Raw genomic sequence first — 19,223 nt, 5'->3', positions numbered from 1 at the left:
TCCCTTTCTTTTGTATGTGAGGTGGCAGTGGGTTGCTTGGAAGCAAGAAAATGTTTGAAAAATGAATGCAAAATGTATTTCCTGGAGCTCACTTTTACAAGGGTCTTTGCAGGGGAAAACAGCTCTAAATTCCATTTAGAAATGTAAGGTGTGACCAACTTGTCATCGCTCAGCCAAAACTCTCTCTTTGGGCTGGGCACGTTGGTTTCACTGGCAGACCAAATGGTTTTGTGTGGCTTGTATGTCTTCTGTCAGCTATCCTCCCTGCATTGGACAAGGACACACAATCTAATATTTTATTTTGGAAAAATTCTGCTTTTTGAGGTCCTTTTGTGCGTCTTAGTAAGCTTAGTTCACGTTCCCCTCTAGAGGTACTTTTTTTTTTTTTTTTTTGTGTTACAAGCATGACTCTTACAGGCAAAGACAGGATGGGACTTGTAGTTCCCCAACAGCTGGAGGGCTGTCAGTTTGACACCCCTGCTCTACAGTCTCACTGCCATTAAAACATTTTAGGATTAATATATTTTTGGAACTTTTAAGGAAACATTAAGGCATCACATATTACTTCAGAGCATTTACAGTGCACTAAAGAAGGGGATATTGTGTTCCTGAAGCCCAGTGTTTATTAGCGATCTTCTTGGCTCCAGCTACTTATTGGTTTGGAGGGGGAGACTGGCGAGAGTGTACAGATGGGTTCATCCATGTGACTTGTGTTATCAAACACATTCAATCTGTGTGATTCACTTGAGGTGAATAGACTAGCTCTCCCTAGAAAAATGTTTCCAACCTGTGATCTTAGACATGAGATCTGGAGACTCTTCAAATGCAAAGAATTTGTGGGTACACCAGCTGTTCCCCTGCTGATTTTACAGAACCTAATTAATGGACTTGCAGTAAACCATGGCATAAATTTTTGATTTAGAAAGTTTCTCAGCTAATGCGGGGTGAGTTGAAACCTTTTGAGCAGTTGTGGCATCAGTACCAACATTCTCAGTATGGGGTTTAGCTATGAACAGGTACAACATGCTTCTAGAGCTTGGAGCAATACACTGGGTTCTTTGAGCCTGATGCCCATTTTTCATGTATGTTGCCCAGTCTTGTGCTGCTAAGGGGTTCACATTAAACTGCTAGCAGATGTTGAGGGATTACTTTAGGCTGCCTTCACACTGATACCTTTTTCGTCTGCAGAAGACCAATGTTTGACCATGTATTCCTATGAAATTCTACACACTGATTCACTGCTTTTATAAAATCCTGCTTGCTGCATTTGTGGTGCAGGTTTGGTGTATTGAACCCCCCCCCCCCCCCCCCATTCAAATCAATGGGAAATGCAGCAACAATGCATCAAACATGCACCCTTGTTTCATTTATTTGGTGCATTTTTTTGTCACGTCCTGTAAAACAACAAACAAAACAAAAACTTATATGCTTTTTTGCTATGGATCAACCCTAATTTCTACCTCTGCAACCCAAGGTCCAAATGGGAACGTAAGGAAGGTTCTTCTTCTGAGGATGTTTGTTGATGAATGTCCATTTTAAAGGGTTTTTTTTTCATATGTTGCATAGGTTGTCATAGCTGTATATTTCAGGTGTGTATTATACACCAAAACAATTAATTTGTGGAAATAAGACTCTATATGCAGTTGATGGGAGGGAAGTCATGGAGATCTCTTCTACATGCTCTGGAAATGTACAGAGTTAGTACAGTACTGGGATGCAGTCTACAGCACACTACAATAGTACCAGTTGATGTCCCTTGAAATCCTCTCACATGGATTTTGGGGGGGGGGGGGGGGGGGTGTTACATCTACCTTCTGAGCATCATATTTGGGAGGTGGCTTACAGAGCTCTTTTCATGTTCAGAAACTAATTCTTGTGCATTGGACTTCCCCAAACTGTTCCACTCCTATATTGTGGAAGCAAAAAAACGAACATCGCTCTTTGGATGGAAACACTTTTTTACACAATAAATAAGGCTTGGGACGAGTGGATTGAGATTCCTAGGAAGTCATTTCTGGATTTAAAAAGTGCTTCATAGGGTGATCTCTCATAGTAGTGATGATTCTCTCCTGGCTATATTGGCTGAACATCGCAGTTGTCATGTGCTATTATAATGACGATTTCTATTCATTGTTGGAGGGTGCTGGGTCATAGGATAGAGTGAATATTTTTTTAGTTTGTGTTCTTTGAGTCATAAGATGTATAATTTGTACTGGTTTTTTTTTTTCAGTGACTATTTTGGTCTGTACTGCTGAGTGTCTGATTGTGTATGATGTTGTAATGTCTATTTGTTTTTTTTACTAATTGTAATTGTGGGTATGGAAAGTTACAATATAAAAGAAATCCTCCACAGAGCATGGTCTCATTTTAATAATCTGAGATTTGATTTAGTTTTGGGTTTCTTCTTTTGGTAACATCTTTTAGATGCGTCTGGTCAGGTTTCTTCATTTTGTTGTTTCACCACCTTTTTTTATGTTGTAATTTTTGACCAGCAATAAATGGAAGTGATGTTTTGACATGTTGCTTCTTTTGTCCGCCAGGGCTACCTGCACACATCTACCCTCCCTCCTTTCATTGCTCTTAACTCCTTGCTCTCCTTTCCTGTGATACTCTTTAATGCAGGAGAACTCTGCTTCTTCCTTCCTATTCCCCTCTCCTGAAATACTATGCACTGCTGGAGGACGCTGTGACGCGGTGCAATGCATTTTTGGTACTCGAAAGCATAGGGCGACATATATGCCAAAGTAGCTTATTTATGTACCCCTCCCTTAAGGAATGATGGCACACTGATGGTGGACTCCTTCCATTGCCTAGCTTCTTCCCTGAAATACTTTGTGCTGCTGGAGGACCCTGCTTCTTCCTCTGTCCAGCTTTCTTCTGAGGACCCTGCTTCTTCCTCTGTCCAGCTTTCTTCTGAACTACTCTGCACCAGGGGCGGACTGACAACTCATGGGGCCCCTGGGCAATAGGGGATCATGGGGCCCGTGTCCTTGCCCAAACTCGAAAAAGGTACCAGGGGCATCTCATGACCCTGGGCCCTCAGGCAGTGCCCGAATTTCCAAATGGTCAGTTCGCTCCTGCTCTGCACTGATGGATGACTCTGCTCCCTCCTCTAATTTTCCCCTCCTGAAAGTCTCTGTACTGCTTTTGTTGCAGGCAGAAATATGTACAGTACAGAAATGTTGTTTTGTGAGGTGGGAGCTCTTTTCCTTCAGATTCTCATTATAGGGCCTAAAGGTCTCTTCCTGCTTCCTATGTCACAGTTTATATAACTCTATCTTGCAAGGGGCCCGGGGCGTGCTGTGCTGGTTCTCAGGCTGGAATCCTAGCAGATGTATGTGTCTGGGATCCAGGCTTGTCGTGTCTCTCCTGCATACTTTCACCATCATGTCATGTTGTGAGATCATATTATACAGATTTGTTACTGGGGATTATTTTGCCCTGTAAAGGTGTCGTGTTCTATGCGTAGCTTCCGCCTTTCCGATTAAATCAATTTTCTGTAATCCGTCTAGTCGTAACATGTCATGTAGATCCGAAGCTGAAGCATCACACAATGTCAAGCTCTGCTTCGTCATAAATGCCTGCCTGCTGGGACTTGTAGTTCTTAAAAGAAACACAAATTAACAGTTCTTTTTTTTTTTTCCTTGTTTTATAATTACTTTCTAACCAAAGGGGAATTCTAATTTTTATTTTAGTCTGAAGACAAATAAATCCAGACTTGTAGTATTCTACGTAGCTAGGAAATCTTCACAGTGCTATGCAGGGAACACAGAGCCGGTCACGTCAGTCTCTGCACCAGAGGAGCTTGCACTGTGTCTCCACCACAGTCACGTATTATACATTTATATAGCTCTGACATATTCCAAAGTGTTGTACAGAAAACACTGAGCTAATCAGATCAGTTCCTGTCCATATGAAGCTTGCATTTGTGCCAACACATACACTTGTTAGGACCAGTTTGGTCAGATAGCAGATTGCCTATTGGTAGAGAGGAAGTTGAGGGAGGAAGCCCAAAGATAACAATATAAAAAGCACCTGCATCCTGAGGTCTTCCTGGGAAATGATCCCAAATCTACAGTGCTGCAAGGCAATCATTTGGCTGCTCTACCTTTCAGTTTCCTGAACTGTGGGGTTGATTTACTAAAGGCAAATAGACAGGTTTTTTAAAGTGATTGCATATGATCAAATATTTATTAAAAATCACAAAATGTCATACTTGCTCTGTGCAATGGTTATGCACAGAGCAGCCCCAAACCTCCTTGTTCTCAGATCCCTTGGGCTGGTGCTCCTGGCTCCCCAGACACCCCCCCCCCCCCTCAATCTTTCCGTCTGCTACCTCCTCTCTGGCTGTGATTGACAGCAGCAGGGGCCAATAACTCCCGCTGCTGTCTCTGAGCCAATGAGGAGGGAGAGAACCAAGAGAGCCTCTGCTGGTTGGATCAAGAACAAAAAAGTATAAGAGGGGAAAGGTGCATGCAGTGTTTTTGTTTTTTTTTTTTATTATTTCAAGGTGTAGAATGCACTAATGTGTTTGTAAAGCGTACGCACTGAAAAATATTTTAATAGGGAAATGTTAGCTTTTAATCACTGAGTTTGTTTTAAGAAAAAAAATCCTTTATTTTCTCCGGGCTCAGCAGAGCAGGTCACGTGATTGTGGTTGCCCTCAAAGTAGAACTATAGGCAAAACCTTTTTTTTTTTTTTTTTTTTTTCTTCTTCACTTTGGATAGAGTAAGGCAGGGTCATGACCCCTGTAAGGTTTATTTTTGCCATCTCTCCCATTGGGGAGAATTCCCTTCACTTCCTGTACTATAGTCAAACAGGCAGTGAGAGGAAATCCCTGCAAATTAAGGGAATTTCTTGGAAACCCCCAGGTCACCAGAACTAGTGTGCCCATTGGAAGATTACTTTTCTGGGGACAACCCAAAATCTGGGGTTTTCTTTTACTTTCAATATTAATGGTAAACCGGACAAACCAAGAGGGTGAATTTCCCTAAGGGGGGCACAGCGCAATAAAAACTGACAGGGGGTCTAATCCATCTCCACTCTATCCACAAAAAGAAAGTTTGGCCTTTTAGTGATAAAGTTGCATTTTGTTTCTCTGGAGGTACATTTGGCCTACCTTCTACAGCAATGCACAGACCTATTGGTGGTTATGTGCACTGCTGGGGGCATTACGTCATGAAAGGAAGTGAGGTTGCTGCCGAACTTGTGTGTTTTCATAGCAATGGAATGCCAACCCGCTCGGCGGCATAATGCTACTTCCCCCTTCACAGCCAAGTACAGTGGCGGTGGGGGCGTGGCTTGTGTACTGACTACGGAAGATACAAGCACGCTGCGCTCTAGAACAACGTGCCTGTATCTTCAGTAGAATGACATGAGATGTAATCTGACCATGCTAGCATGGACTGGCAGCCATGCTTAGTGTGGTCAGTTTACTCTCAGGAGTAGGGACCCAGGCAGGATCAACTAGATAATACAAGACATAGGCAGGGAGACTTTTAATACTAAAATGACAAAAAAAACCAAAACCACCATATTGTACTGGCTCTTTAATTTGTTTAGATATTTAACACAAACACATTACGTCAAAAAAACAAAAACCTTCTGCCTTTCTAACCACTTTAACTTTGCAAGTGTAGTTGCTGTCTGCAAGGCAATTTGCTGCACAGCTTAGTGAGGGGATGCTCCGTGGACTTCCATCATCAGAGAGAGAGATCCTTGCATGTGATTGGGTAACCTTTGCAAAGTGCCGCTTCACCTCATTTCCTAAACTCTGGAGCACAGTCCCTTGCAGAGTGCACTTGCAAAGTTCAGTCTTTCGCCTTTTAGTAACTCCATTTAACTGCAAAGAGACTGCAGGTGGAATTTTTATGCATCATTTCTGCACTCCCATCTAAAAAGGCAGTGCACTCCTTTACAGCCTTCTTGTGAATTACAGAAGGTATGCAGGACTAATCACATGTGACTGACTAAATTCCTTTTTCTTGTTGAGTGTTTGGCTGGAGTAATAAGCACTCTGAGAATTCTTGGCGTATGATCCAGTTTTCTGGCTGCTTCTCTCGGTGCATTTTATGGAGAAACCCGACGGTATTGTTTGGTGTGCTGTATCCTGGCGAAACCTTGTTTGTTTCTGTTGCTGTGAGCTCTTTGTGAGGGTGTCCTGTAAACACCAATTATGAATAAGGATTTCCTTCTGTGAAGATATTCTTTTGTGTTTGTTTTTTTTTCTCAGGTATTGAGAGATTGTTTTCTGGGTGCCCCACAAATCTGTCCAGGTGTCCTAATGCTCACCAACTATTGGGCCTCATTTGCATGGGACACATGAATCCGTGCCCTGTGTGAGGGCCATGATCACCTGTATGGGGATGCTCAGGTATACCATGCTTCTTGGTACAGGCAGTCCTATAGCTGTCAGTTGGCTCCCATTGTGACGTGTGCGGGTTCATGGTCATGAATGCACCCAGAGTTCATTCTTGCCAATTCCTCCAAACTGTAAAGGTGAATTAACCCTTTAAGGCCTTGATATTTGCATAACTCCTCCCGAGAGCTAGACAACTGTTTGCATAAAGACTGAGGGCTGTTAAGAGGAGTGCAGGTACTGTGATGTTTTCAGGAGGCTGTGTACAGCTCTCTTCAGCCCCCTCACCAGCCATGATCTGCCTACATTGCATAGAGATTCACAAAGATTCAGTGATGTTATAAGGTTTAAAGAGAGATGTATCACGACGTCCTCCCAGAACACACCTTCCCGCGTGCCCCCAGGGGCGCGCACCCAGAGATCTCCGTGATTGCGGTTTCCTACGGACACAGCTGATCAAGTGATGAGGTAAACGGCATTTTACCACGTGATCAGCTGTGTCCAATGACGCAGCAGATCACAGAGTAAATACAGTTGTCGATTATCGGTAGCACTTTCCTCATGCTGTCTCAGAGTGAGGAAAGTACTGCCGACAACTGGCAGCTATCACAGAGCAGATCAGCACTGATCATCAGTGCCCAGATGAGCAGTGCCCACCAGTCAGTGCCACCTATCGGAGACCATCAGTGCCACCTCATCAGTGCTGCCTATCTGTGCTATTTGATCAGTGCCCATAAGTGAAGGAGAAAAATTACCTGTTTGCAAAGTTCTATAATCGAAACAAACTTTTTTTACTTTTTTTTTTTTTTTGTTTATAGTGCAAAAAATAAAACACCCAGTGGTGATTAAATACCACCAAGAGAAAGCTCTTTGTGTGAAAAAAGAAAAAGTTCATAATGGGTACAATGTTGCATGACCGCTCAATTGTCATTCAAAGTGCGATAACGCTAAAAGCTGAAAATTGGCCTGGGCAGGAAGGGGTATAAGTACCCGGTAGGCAAGTGGTTAATTGGGATTTTATGTGATAGACCAACACAAAGTGGCACATAATAGTGAAGTGGAAGGAAAAACAGAAATGGTTTTCATCCTTTTTTTTTTTTTTTTTTTTTTTTTTTTTTAACAAATATCTGAGAAGTGTGGCGTACATTTGTATTCATCTCCCCCCCCCCCCCCCCCCCCGGAGTCAATACTTTGCAGACCCAACTTTCACTGCAATTTCAGCTGCAAGTCCTTTTTGGGGATGTCTCTACCAGCTTTGCACATCTAGAGAGGGACATTTTTGCTCATTTTTCTTTGCAAAGTATCTCAAGCTCTGTCAGATTGGATGAAGAGCGTCTGTGAACAGCAATTTTCAAGTCTTGCCACAGATTCTCAATTGGATTTAGGTCTGGACTTTGACTGGGCCATTGTAACGCATGAAAATGTTTTGATCTAAACCATTCCATTGTAGCTCTGGCTGTATGTTTAGGGTGGTTGTCCTGCTGGAAGGTGAACCTCCACCCCAGTCTCCAGTCTTTTGCAGACTCTTAACAGGTTTTCTTCTATGATTGCCCTGTATTTGGCTCCATCCATCTTCTGATCAACTCTGACCAGCTTCCCTGTCCCTGCTGAAGAAAAGCATCCGCACATGATGCTGCCACCACCATGTTTCACAGTGTGGATGGTGTGTTCAGGGTGATGTGCGGTGTTAGTTTTCTGACACACAGCATTTTTGCTTTTAGGCCAAAAAGTTCAAATTTGGTCTCATCTGACCAGAGCACCTTGTTCCACATGTTTGCTGTGTCCTCCACATGGCTTCTCGCAAACTACAAATGGGACTTCCTATGGCTTTCTTTCAACAATGGCTTTCTTCTTGCCACTCTTCCATAAAGGTCAGATTTGTGGAGTGCACGACTAATAGTTGTCCTGTGGACAGATTCTCACACCTGAGCTGTGGATTTCTGCAGCTCCTCCAGAGTTACCATGAACCTCTTGGCTGCTTAATGCTCTGCTTGACCCGCATGTTGGTTCAGGTGGACAGCCATGTCTTGGGAAAGAGTATGGCTCAACTGCAAACCTACACCTTCTTATTTTTTTATTTTTTTTCCCCGTTTTTGGATGATGGATTGAACAGTGCTCCATGAGATGTTCAAAGCTTGGGATATTTTTGTATAACCTAATCCGGCTTTAAACTTCTTGACAACTTGATCCCTGACCTGTCTGTGTTCCTTGGCCTTCATGATGCTGTTTGTTCACTAATGTTCTCTAACAAACCTCTGAGGGCTGCACAGAACATCTGTATTACTGAGATTAAATTACACACAGGTGAACTATATTTACGAATTAAGTGACTTCTGAAGGCAATTGGTTCCACTAGATTTTAGTTAGGGGTATCAGAGTAAAGGAGGCTAACTACAAATAATGCACACCACACATTTTTCAGATATTTATTTGTAAAAGATTTTGAAAACCATTTATCATTTTCCTTTCACTTCACAATTATGTGCCACTTTGTTTTGGTCTATCACATAAAATCCCTCCCAAAAAATTATGCTTTTGGTTGAAACATGACAAAATGTGGAAGAATATAAGGGGTATAAATGTTTTCAAGGCACTGGTATATTTTTAAACTTGACAGATATTTGCAGTCTTGTGATTCTGGCATCCATGTTGGCAGCACAGCCAGATCCTGGACCCTTTGTGCAATTTGCAATAAACTACAGAAACTCTTTCTCCTTTTCAGGGTCACGTTTACAGGGAGTGATGACATAACATTCTCCATCATATGACAGTGCACCTCAGCCGCTAGGCTCAAACACTGCAACAGGGGAGGAGGTCACATGCTCTTCCTATAACCGAATGTACCATTGGACGAGTATAAGGTGGTCTGAGGGGACTTCAGAGCAGAACTAAACCCTCCTATCCTGAAGACATTGCCATCCTGGCTTCTCTTTAGATCAGCATTTGGCATGGTGGTGCAGTTGTGATCAGTTGTGGTACCAGCCATTTGAGGGCTTGACAGTTTGGAGAGCTGACCTAAGCACAGTACCAACTGTGACTGTTATCACCATGCCTTGAGTGTCACAGGTTTGGGAAACTGGTAATTCAGTGGCCTTAGTTCCTCTTTTAGGCAACATGGCTTGTGGTTGAATGGTAAAGAAGCATTCCGGTGCTGTCTCCTCTTATCAGCAAGCCCTCCATGTAGAACTCAGCACAGTCATATGCAGAAGAACTGTATTGGTTGGCCTTCACTTTTTTTTTTTTTCTTTTCTTGTTTTAGTCCTGATTCGCAAGGAGTCACAGTAGGCTGTCAGGTCTAGGCACTGCAGCTAGCTGTAAGTTGAACCCAACATTCAGGGCCCATTCAGACTATGTGCAGTTCCTTGTGTTTTTCCATAGGGATAACCCCAGGTAACTGTGATGCCACAGCTTTCTGTGTGTCATGTCCACACCAGAACATGGTTTATTTCTGCAGTATGCAATGCAGAGAATCTTTGCATAATATGGAACCTCTCTGGATGGCCCAGCATTTCATCGCACAGCAATCGCAGAACATCACGCTGCTGTGCAGTGACCAGAATGAACGGTTACTGGTGCATAACCTCTGTCCTCCACTGCATAACAGCTGGGGGAAGAGAAACAGCAGGACACTGATCTTCCCAGTGAGTGGCTGTATGGCGGGGGGGTTGTCGGCACAAGCCCGATCACTGAATTAGCTCCCAGCACAGCTGGAGAACTGACCATGCTGTGCTCTCAAGCCTAGTGTGGTAATTTTTTAATAGGAAAGCAGAGGGATTGTCAGGAACACCATGGATTTCACACAAAGGTAGCAATAAAACGAGAACAGGTTACTTTATCATACAAGTACATGGTACAGCAGGCACATATCAGGAATATGAAATGCTGGGTTTACATATCCTTTAAAAAAGGAGCTATGTGATAAAACGCACATCATACTGTACCCAGTCACATGGAATTGCAGCCCAAAATGGCTGCTGCCAACAAGCTAAACTGCTCAGTTTAGTATGCGGACTAGTGTGAATGGGTCCCAACGGCTAGTGGGTCTCCTTTTCAGAGGGCATTTGACAGGTAGCAATGAGGAGATATGTCGCCTTCTCATTGGCCGTTTTAACCCTCAAAATGCTGCACCACTGTACAGCCGCTGTGTGCATTGCTTATGGTTGTGGTGTTGCCCCATAAACTTCAATGGGTTGTGTTCAGAGGCAGCAACGCTGGTGACCTATGGTTTGTGGCCACAAAGCAAGGCATCGCTCATGCACATGTTTACAGCCCTGAATGGCTGCATGCAGTTGTTTGGGCAGGTAGTCAAGGGTGGGAAAACCACAGCTTTAAACTAAAGAAATAAACCATGGTTTCAAAAAACAGTGTATTCTCATCACATACCAGGAATGTAAGTGACAGTTTGGTTGAGATCACAAGCAAAATGTGACAAAGTACAGAGAAGGGCAACCAAACTGATAAGAGGCATGGAGGAGATCAGCTATGAGGAAAGATTAGAGGAACTGAATTCTCTCCTGAGAAGAGGAGATTAAGGGGGGATATGATCAACATGTATAAATACATCAGTGGTTCATATAGTGAACTTGGTGTAGATTTATTCACCCTGAAGTCATCACAGAGGACAAGGGGGCACTCTTTACGTCTGGAGGTTAAGAAATGTAATCTCCAAATATGGAAAGGTTTCTTCACAGTAAGAGCTGTGAAAATGCTGAATAGACTCCCTCAAGAGTTGGTTCTGGCCAGCTCAGTGGATTGCTTTAAAAAAGTCCTGGATTGTTTCCTAGATACACAGAATATAACTGGATACTGACATTTATAGGTAACGTTGATCCAGGGAATATCTGATTGCTTCTCAGGGGATCAGGAAAGAATTTTTTTTCCCAGCAGGAGCAAATTGGATCGTGCTTTGCTGAGTTTTTTTGCCTTCCTCTGGATCAACTGTGGGTATAGAATTAGAACTTTTTTTTTTTTTTGGTCAGACTAACTATGTAACCATCAAATGGCTGCTGTCATAACTGATCACATGGGCAGTACCATGACAGTTGCAGATCAGGGGCCAAGATGGCAGCCTACTCAGGCTAAAAAAAGAGGGTTTAGTTTCGCATTAACTGTCTGAATTTACCGCCTCCTGGCCGCTAGTGTGGGCTAAGGCCTTGTTTATACCATGCGTGCAGAAAAACTGATGGAAACTGACGTGCACATTTCACTTGCAGAGACATCCGTTTTCATGCGTGCTTCAATGAGTTTTATACATGTTGCAGATTCCTGGATAGAGAGAGAATGTGCACGTGATACTAGTGTTGTGGTGTGAACAGGGCACATAGACTTCATAGAAAACAATTAATTTTGTTGTGCCCATGCAGAACACGTGCAGAAAAACTGATGTCCCTGCACCATAGTGTGAACAAGCCCTTTAAATCGTTTTGGGCATGGATACATTTTAATAAAATATTAATTCTGGATTACATGGGCATGGGGGGGCATATTCCTTTTACTTTAGTCTGGTATTAAGAGCCAGTGATCTTCCGGACTGTAGGTAGTTCTGTGTGATTTCGGTATTGGTTCTGTGTGATTTCCCTTAGTTCGGTATTAGTTCTGTGTGATTTCCCTTAGTTCGGTATTGGTTCTGTGTGATTTCCCTTAGTTCGGTATTGGTTCTGTGTGATTTCCCTTAGTTCGGTATTGGTTCTGTGTGATTTCCCTTAGTTCGGTATTCTGTGTGACTTCCCTTAGTTCGGTATTAGTTCTGTGTGATTTCAGTATTAGTTCTGTGTGATTTCGGTATTAGTTCTGTGTGATTTCAGTATTAGTTCTGTGTGATTTCTGTATTAGTTCTGTGTGATTTCGGTATTAGTTCTGTGTGATTTCCCTTAGTTCGGTATTAGTTCTGTGTGATTTCGGTGTTCTGTGTGATTTCCCTTAGTTCGGTATTAGTTCTGTGTGATTTTGCTTAGTTCGGTATTAGAACTAAATAACGAACTAAGCAAAATCACACAGAACTAATACCGAACTAAGGGAAATCACACAGAACACCGAAATCACACAGAACTAATACCGAACTAAGCGACATCACACAGAGCTGTGTGATTTCGGTATTGGTTCTGTGTGATTTCGGTATTGGTTCTGTGTGATTTCGGTATTGGTTCTGTGTGATTTCGCTTAGTTCGGTATTGGTTCTGTGTGATTTCGCTTAGTTCGGTATTGGTTCTGTGTGATTTCGCTTAGTTCGGTATTGGTTCTGTGTGATTTCGCTTAGTTCGGTATTGGTTCTGTGTGATTTCGGTATTTGGTTCTGTGTGATTTCGGTATTTGGTTCTGTGTGATTTCGGTAGTTCTTGTCCTGGAAGACTTGACATAGCTCAGAGTTAATAACGTGCGCTCTGAGAACTGGTCAGCTTGGTTTGTTGTGGAACCTTAGCCCTGCTCCTCCAGTGTGTCTGTTTTTACATGCTGGTCTTGCTGCAATGTGGAGCTGCTAATTATTTCTAGGTCAGAAGTGACTCCCCAGCTGTGTTGCCAACATGGAGGAACATTGACGTGGCAGTGTTTGGTATAGACATGTTATCACTTCTCCAGACAGACTTGGCATTTTGATATTTGCATAACTCCTGCTAAGAAGCAGCTCACTGCTTGTATCAGAGGCCTCTTGAGATAAGTGCTGTTGCTTTTAGGTTTTCAAGAAGCACAGCACCCGAGTGGCCCCTCCCACCAGCCGCTATCTGCCTACATTGCATGGAAAAAGCATAGAGACCCAGTGATGTCTCTGGATCTAAAATAAGATATGCAATGTAAACAAGGTTTTATTTTATAAATTGATTAGCATGTTGGTGGGATGGGGTGCAAGGAAGGCAAAATGGTGGGATGGGGTGCAAGGAAGGCAAAATATAAGCAGGTTATATGTACAAACAAATTCCAGCTATCTTTCATTTCTTTGACCGCAGTGTACTTTTGTCCATTGTGTCAATATCATCTTTTCTAAAAGGTCTAAATATGAGCTTGGCATTAGTGAATGGTGTTAATCTGCTAATTAATCCCTTGACCACCTGACTGCTGTTAGATCTGCAGAGTCCTAAATACTGGTAGATGACGTGCTGCAAAGTATTTGAAGTGCTCCGCAGTGTGGTGGCATGCCCTCTCCTTTGTATGGTCAAGTATATTGGTTCTTTCAGATACAGCCATGTGTGCGTCCGATCGGAGATTGGCACTGATGATTTTGATATTTTGTGCCTTTTCTGTCCTTTTTTTTTTTTTTTTTTTTTTTTTTTTTTTTTTGTTCGAGTTCCAGGTAGGTGACGCAGTGCTTGGCTTAATGTGAAGACATTGGCAGCCTTCTGAGCAGTGGAAGGAAGGAGGAGGCTACATTTACAGAGCATTAACTGTTTATAGGTGAATAGGGAAGGATGTCTTTAGTGGTTTTAGTTCACCTTCAAGAATAAAAAAAAAAAAAATAAATGCAATTTTTTTGCAGTTAATAAAAAATATGCATGTATTTTTCTGGAGCCTGCATAGTATTGCTCCTGCGATCAGCAGATCCTGGGTGCAATGTCAGGCTCCTGCAGGCTCTCAGTACAGCTGTCTCCCCCTACTTCTCATGCAGGCAGACAGTTACTGGAGAGCAGGAAGATTAATGAACTATGAGGGCGCTCACAAACAACCTTGTACTTCATTGAGAACTACAAGCTGTCTGCCACGGTTACAGAACTCTGTGAATGCATGATACGGCAGTATGGGCGGAGCCCCGTATGGCCACGCTCATTTAAATTGTGACAGCGGGTGCATGGACAAAATCTCCAGCTTGCTGTCACAATGGGGGATCAGGCAGGTGCTCTTTGGTAACATGTTGCATGTAAATACAGATGTAATAAGTTACCAAAGGTGAACCTATTCTTTAATTAAGGTAAACCAATAATTATTGTATGCCTTGTTTAAGGCTGAACCTTAGGATAAACAGTTATTGTCTAATTACAAGAGCCATGTGTATTCTTACTTGAATCTTGGTGTGCTGTAATCTAGTGTGGAACTTTACCTCTGTGCAGGAGCTTCCTGTAATAAAGACCAGTCACTTCTACTCTCTCTTCTTGTGCAGGGTGACTGGTCTTGTCTCCACCCCTCCTGTAGTTTTTTTGCAGGCAGCCTGTAGTGGGTGGGGTCAGCCGGGTCCCTTGCAGAGCTCTGCTCTCTACATAGACTGTATACAAGGTAACATCTGGGTTTGCAAAGGCGTCTGATGCTGAGAGTGGATTTTTATCCTTTGTCTATTGAGGAACATATTCAAGTGAGTTTATGTCTGGAGTTGAGCTTAAAAGAGAAGAATGGGTATTATGTTGTTGTGTTTTTTTTTTTTTTTTTAAATAAATCATACTTGACTAGGTGGATGCAGCATCGGTCCAATGCTGCATCTGTCTCCGAAGGCTGTAAGGATGAGAACTCTGCAATCACATGATTGCTGAGTTCTAACAGCCGCTCTGAGCAGAGAGTGGTGACTGTCAAAGGGGAAGTTACAAGACCGGTGGATGTGAGGATAGAGGAAACAGCAGCCACTGGTCTTACAGAACGGAAATCATAGGGAAGGAAGCTTGTGATTTTAAATAATGCACTTTCATTTTCTCTGAGGAAGCAAAACAAGTACATGTTTGCTCAAGGTAGGAGAGTACCAGCAGAAACAGTTACAGAGGAGACTGAGGAAATTCTTCTTCCTGCCTGCAGCAGACTGAAAGCATAATTCCAGCCTGGGCACCCGCTAGTGATTGTAAACTTTTACCTTGTAAAACAACCTATTCAATTTAATATAGAAATGAAAGGTAACACATTTTGTGTACATTATAAATGCCCTTTTCCCCCTTCTTCTTTTTTTTTTAAATTTTTTTTTTTTTTTTTTTTAACATGCATAAGAAGTGGGGGAGGAGAAACAGCGTAACACTAATCTTCCCATTGAATGGCTGTGCAGGAGGGAAGAGGAGTGGTTCAGGACAAGAGATCAATTGCGGGGAGCAGACTGAGTTCCAGCACAGCTAGAGCATGTTGTGTTCTCATGCTTAGTGGGGTCAATTTTTAATGGGAAAGCAGAGCGACTGGCAGGGATTTCACACAAAGGAAGCAATACAAAGAGAACAGGACACTTTTTCAAGTACATGGTACGGCAGGCACATATCAGGAATATGAAATATTGGGTTTACATACTCCTTTAACCGCCTCCCGCCTGCCATATAGTACAGTGACAGGCGCAAGGCAGTGCTCTCATTCTGGGAGGACGTCATATGACGTCCTCCCATTCTAACGGCGCATGCGCGGCTCTGGGAGCACGCAGCGTGGCGATCGGCGGTGTGCTGTGTCCCTAGGACACAGTGGATCAACGGAAAGAGCGAAGATGTCAGCTTGGTCGTGTCTTCAGCTGTGTCCAATCACAGCTGATCGCATGTAAATAGGGAAATGTCAGTTATGACAGCTGACAGCTCGAGAGGAGAGCCGGTAATCGGCATCACCCAGAGGGGACATGTACACTGATCATCAGTGTCGCCCCAGCAGTGCCAGCTATCAGTGCCACATCAATGCCACGTATCAGTGCACACCAATGCCTCATATCAGTGTCACCCGTCAGTGCCGCCTATCAGTGCCATATGAGTGCTGCCTTTCAGTGCCCATCAGTAATGCCCATCAGTGCCACCTATCAGTGTCCATCAGTGCAGCCTATCGGTGCCCATCACTGCAAATTTTATAACAAAAACTAAGAAAAAACTTTTTTTTGTTTTCATAATTTTCAGTGGTTTTTGGTTTAAGAAAAAATAAAAAACCCAGAGGTGATTAAATACTACCAAAAGAAAGCTCTATCTGTCACAAAAAAATTATAAAAATTTCATATGGGTACAGTGTTGCATGACCGCGCAATTTTTATTCAAAGTGCTGCAGCGCTGAAAGCTGGAAATTGGCCTGGGCAAGGTAAAAAACATTGTGCATTTATTATTTTTGGTTTCAGGAGCCGCCTCTTCCTTCTGCTTTCTGCTTTTTTCTTCTACCCCTGGATTACACTGGGTCTGACTTTAAAATCGTGCGACTTCACGGTGTGGCACCTCAAAGACAGGAGTTGCACCAATTTGAATGGTTGCACTGCAGGCAATACGGTGTGGCTAGTAGCTGCTCACATTGCTTGTAAAAGAGAGCCAACTGCCAGCTCTAAAAAATGGTACCGGGGTCATTCGTGCAGCTGCAGGTGTCGCTCTGGTACATCCATGCGAAGTCCAGGGACATATGGGTATGTTGCTGCTCCATAAGTGGTTAGTACACTAACAAACCAGACTCCAGCTAATACTTTATACTTTATAATCGGTTACAGCAAACCATTTTTTCCTTTTTGGGATAAAGGTTTTACATGAATTAAAAAAACAAAAAACAAAAAAAACCCTGATTTTTTTAAAAACCCCTGCCAGTGTTGAAAGGATTATCCTATACATGTAAACTGCAGGACAGCTTTTGAAAAGCAGACTTGCTAGCTGGATCACCAGATGAAAATGGAAGAAAGAAACCCTAAAAAAAAAAAGAAAAACCATGCAGCCTTCACATCTAAGAATTGGTAACTGCTATATACTGTTTACTTGGATTTGTTTGTTTTGGGTTTTTTACTGCTTTTAAAGTGTCACTTTATGCCGATCGTTTGTCCCTACCTATAAAACATGTGACAGAACCAGAGACTGGGGACACCAAAAAGCTTTGTTTTGTACTTGCTGTGGTCACTCTGGGTCCATTCAAGTAATGGAGAGCTGGGGGCAGATCTTTCTATATGTGACAGTGAGTAGCTGGCTGTGTTGTCGGGTTCTTGTGGTTTCTCAGTGGGGGTGATTGTTGCATATCTGTCGTATATTGCAGCTGGTCAGTCCCTGAAAAAATGTAAGAAATGTGCAGCCACTTGTTTTGTAGGTGGTCATTTCCTTTTAAAGTGATCTTTTTTTTTTTTTTTTTTTTTTAATGCTGTAAAAGAAATTTCTTCCAGCAGTCACCATCTGCAGAGCGACCCTCTATTGACCCTGTAACAGCAGAAGCACACATACTGCCTTAGAAATGTGGAAATTCAAGAACGTCTCCACCCTAATGAAAAGCAGCACACTTTAAAACAATCAGCAGCTGAAATCACTAAAAATGATAATCACTTATACCACCTTCCCTTGTCATCAGGCATGGTCAAGCCTGGGTTCACATATGTGCGGTATATCGCATTAATTCGCACAGGAACCGCACTGCATTCCTGTGCAAATCACATGCGATTTGTGTGCGGTGTGTTTGGAGCTATACATTTTGTATGGCTCTAATCGCACCGTACTCGCACTAAAAAACATGCAGGACCCTTTTTTTTTTTTTTTTTTCTTTTTTTGTCCGCACTAGAATCAGATTGCATGGGTATTCACACCTATGTGATCTGATTTTGCACATCGCACCATGTTTTGTGGACCGCTTTTGGGGTGTTAACATACACACCCACAGCGGTTCGCATGAATGGGGTGCAATTCTGATGCAGTGCAGAATTCGCACAGGAAACGCTGCTAATTCCACACCACATCAGTGTGAACCAGGGCTTAATGTGCAAACCCGGTGCCTGACTGCAACAGAGTTCATTCGGGTGCACAGCAAGGAAAGCCTTGCATAGGTTATCACATTTTTTGTTTTCTGTCTCAGATATGTTATGAAGTTTAATCGGCCTATATTTTGCTTTCTCTGGTTCCTCCCCCCACCCCCCAATCAACATGCTATTTTCATTACATACATTTATTTTTGACTCCGTGATATCATCACTGAGTCTCTGTTGTTCTCTATGCAGTGCAGGCAGATCATGCTTGATGGGTGGATGCTGGCAGGGTGCTGTAGACAGCTTCTTGAAGAAATCACAGCACCGTGCCTCGGTACTCCACTCGAGTCCTCTTTTGGGGGAGTCATACAAATATTAAAGTGCCTTAATGGGTGGATGTCAGCCTGGATGAGCGGGCATTCCTAGGCAGGCTGTATTTGCGTTTGAACATTCATCTTTTAAAGCGGTAGTAAACCATCCAGAAAAACAAAAGGTCCTCTACAGGTTTATTCCTGCAGAAATGCGCTGTCACTGCTGCTGTGTCTGCCATCTTTACCCGATCTTCTTGCTGGCTCCGGCTGATTGACCAGAGCCACGATGTCACTCCAGTGCATACGCATGGGAGCCGCTGCACGACACTCTGTATTACATGGCAAACTGTATGCCCTGAATGCAGAACATCACTGGGCATGTGCAGACTATTGCTGAATATCTCTAAAACTGTGCATGTTTAGGGGATATTCATTGTACCTACAGGTAAGCCTGATTGTGTCACTGTAGGATGGAGAGTTTACTGCCTCTTTAATGGCCATGCCTGCACATGAATCAGACAGGAACATGCTGTGCGTTCCTGTACCATTCACATGCGGTACTGTGCAATGCAATTTCAGCCCATTCATTTTGAATAGGCTAAAATGGCACCGCACTGCACCAAAAGTAGTGCATGCACTACTTTTCCAGTGCGTTTTAAACTGGATCGCATGGTAGAAAAGTACAATGCGATCTGGTGCGGGTAGGTACGGACAAACTCATTGTGCTTAGGGTGTCAATAGAAACTTTTTTTGTTGTGCCATAGACTTCAGTACTTGCTGTCAAACCTAGTAGACCCTGAAAAGTGACCTTGGGACTCATGAAAGGAGACAGACAAGCATGGCAGGTCAGGTAAGAGGTCTGTGTAAACATGACATGGTTTACCTGTTGGAGTCACCAGAATCCGTAAAATTTTAGGTGTGGATCTTGAATCTTTCCCCTTCTGTGTTTTAAGCTCCAGTACAAAGCTAAAATCATATATAAGCTGTCTTACCTAAAGA

General features: G+C 43.0%; 1 protein-coding gene across 14 annotated transcripts in view; it reads left to right on the top strand.

Moving 5' to 3' along the window:
- MICAL3 (microtubule associated monooxygenase, calponin and LIM domain containing 3) overlaps positions 1–19,223 on the top strand; it is a 236,282-nt gene that overhangs the window by 39,627 nt on the left and 177,432 nt on the right. The gene's annotated exons all lie outside the window — the stretch shown is intronic.

The sequence above is a fragment of the Staurois parvus genome, unplaced genomic scaffold (genome assembly GCF_062004578.1).
Source record: "Staurois parvus isolate SC_StPar_1 unplaced genomic scaffold, SC_StPar_1.0 ptg000114l, whole genome shotgun sequence".
Lineage (NCBI taxonomy): Eukaryota > Metazoa > Chordata > Amphibia > Anura > Ranidae > Staurois > Staurois parvus.
This window is presented reverse-complemented; position numbering and strand designations above follow the sequence as displayed.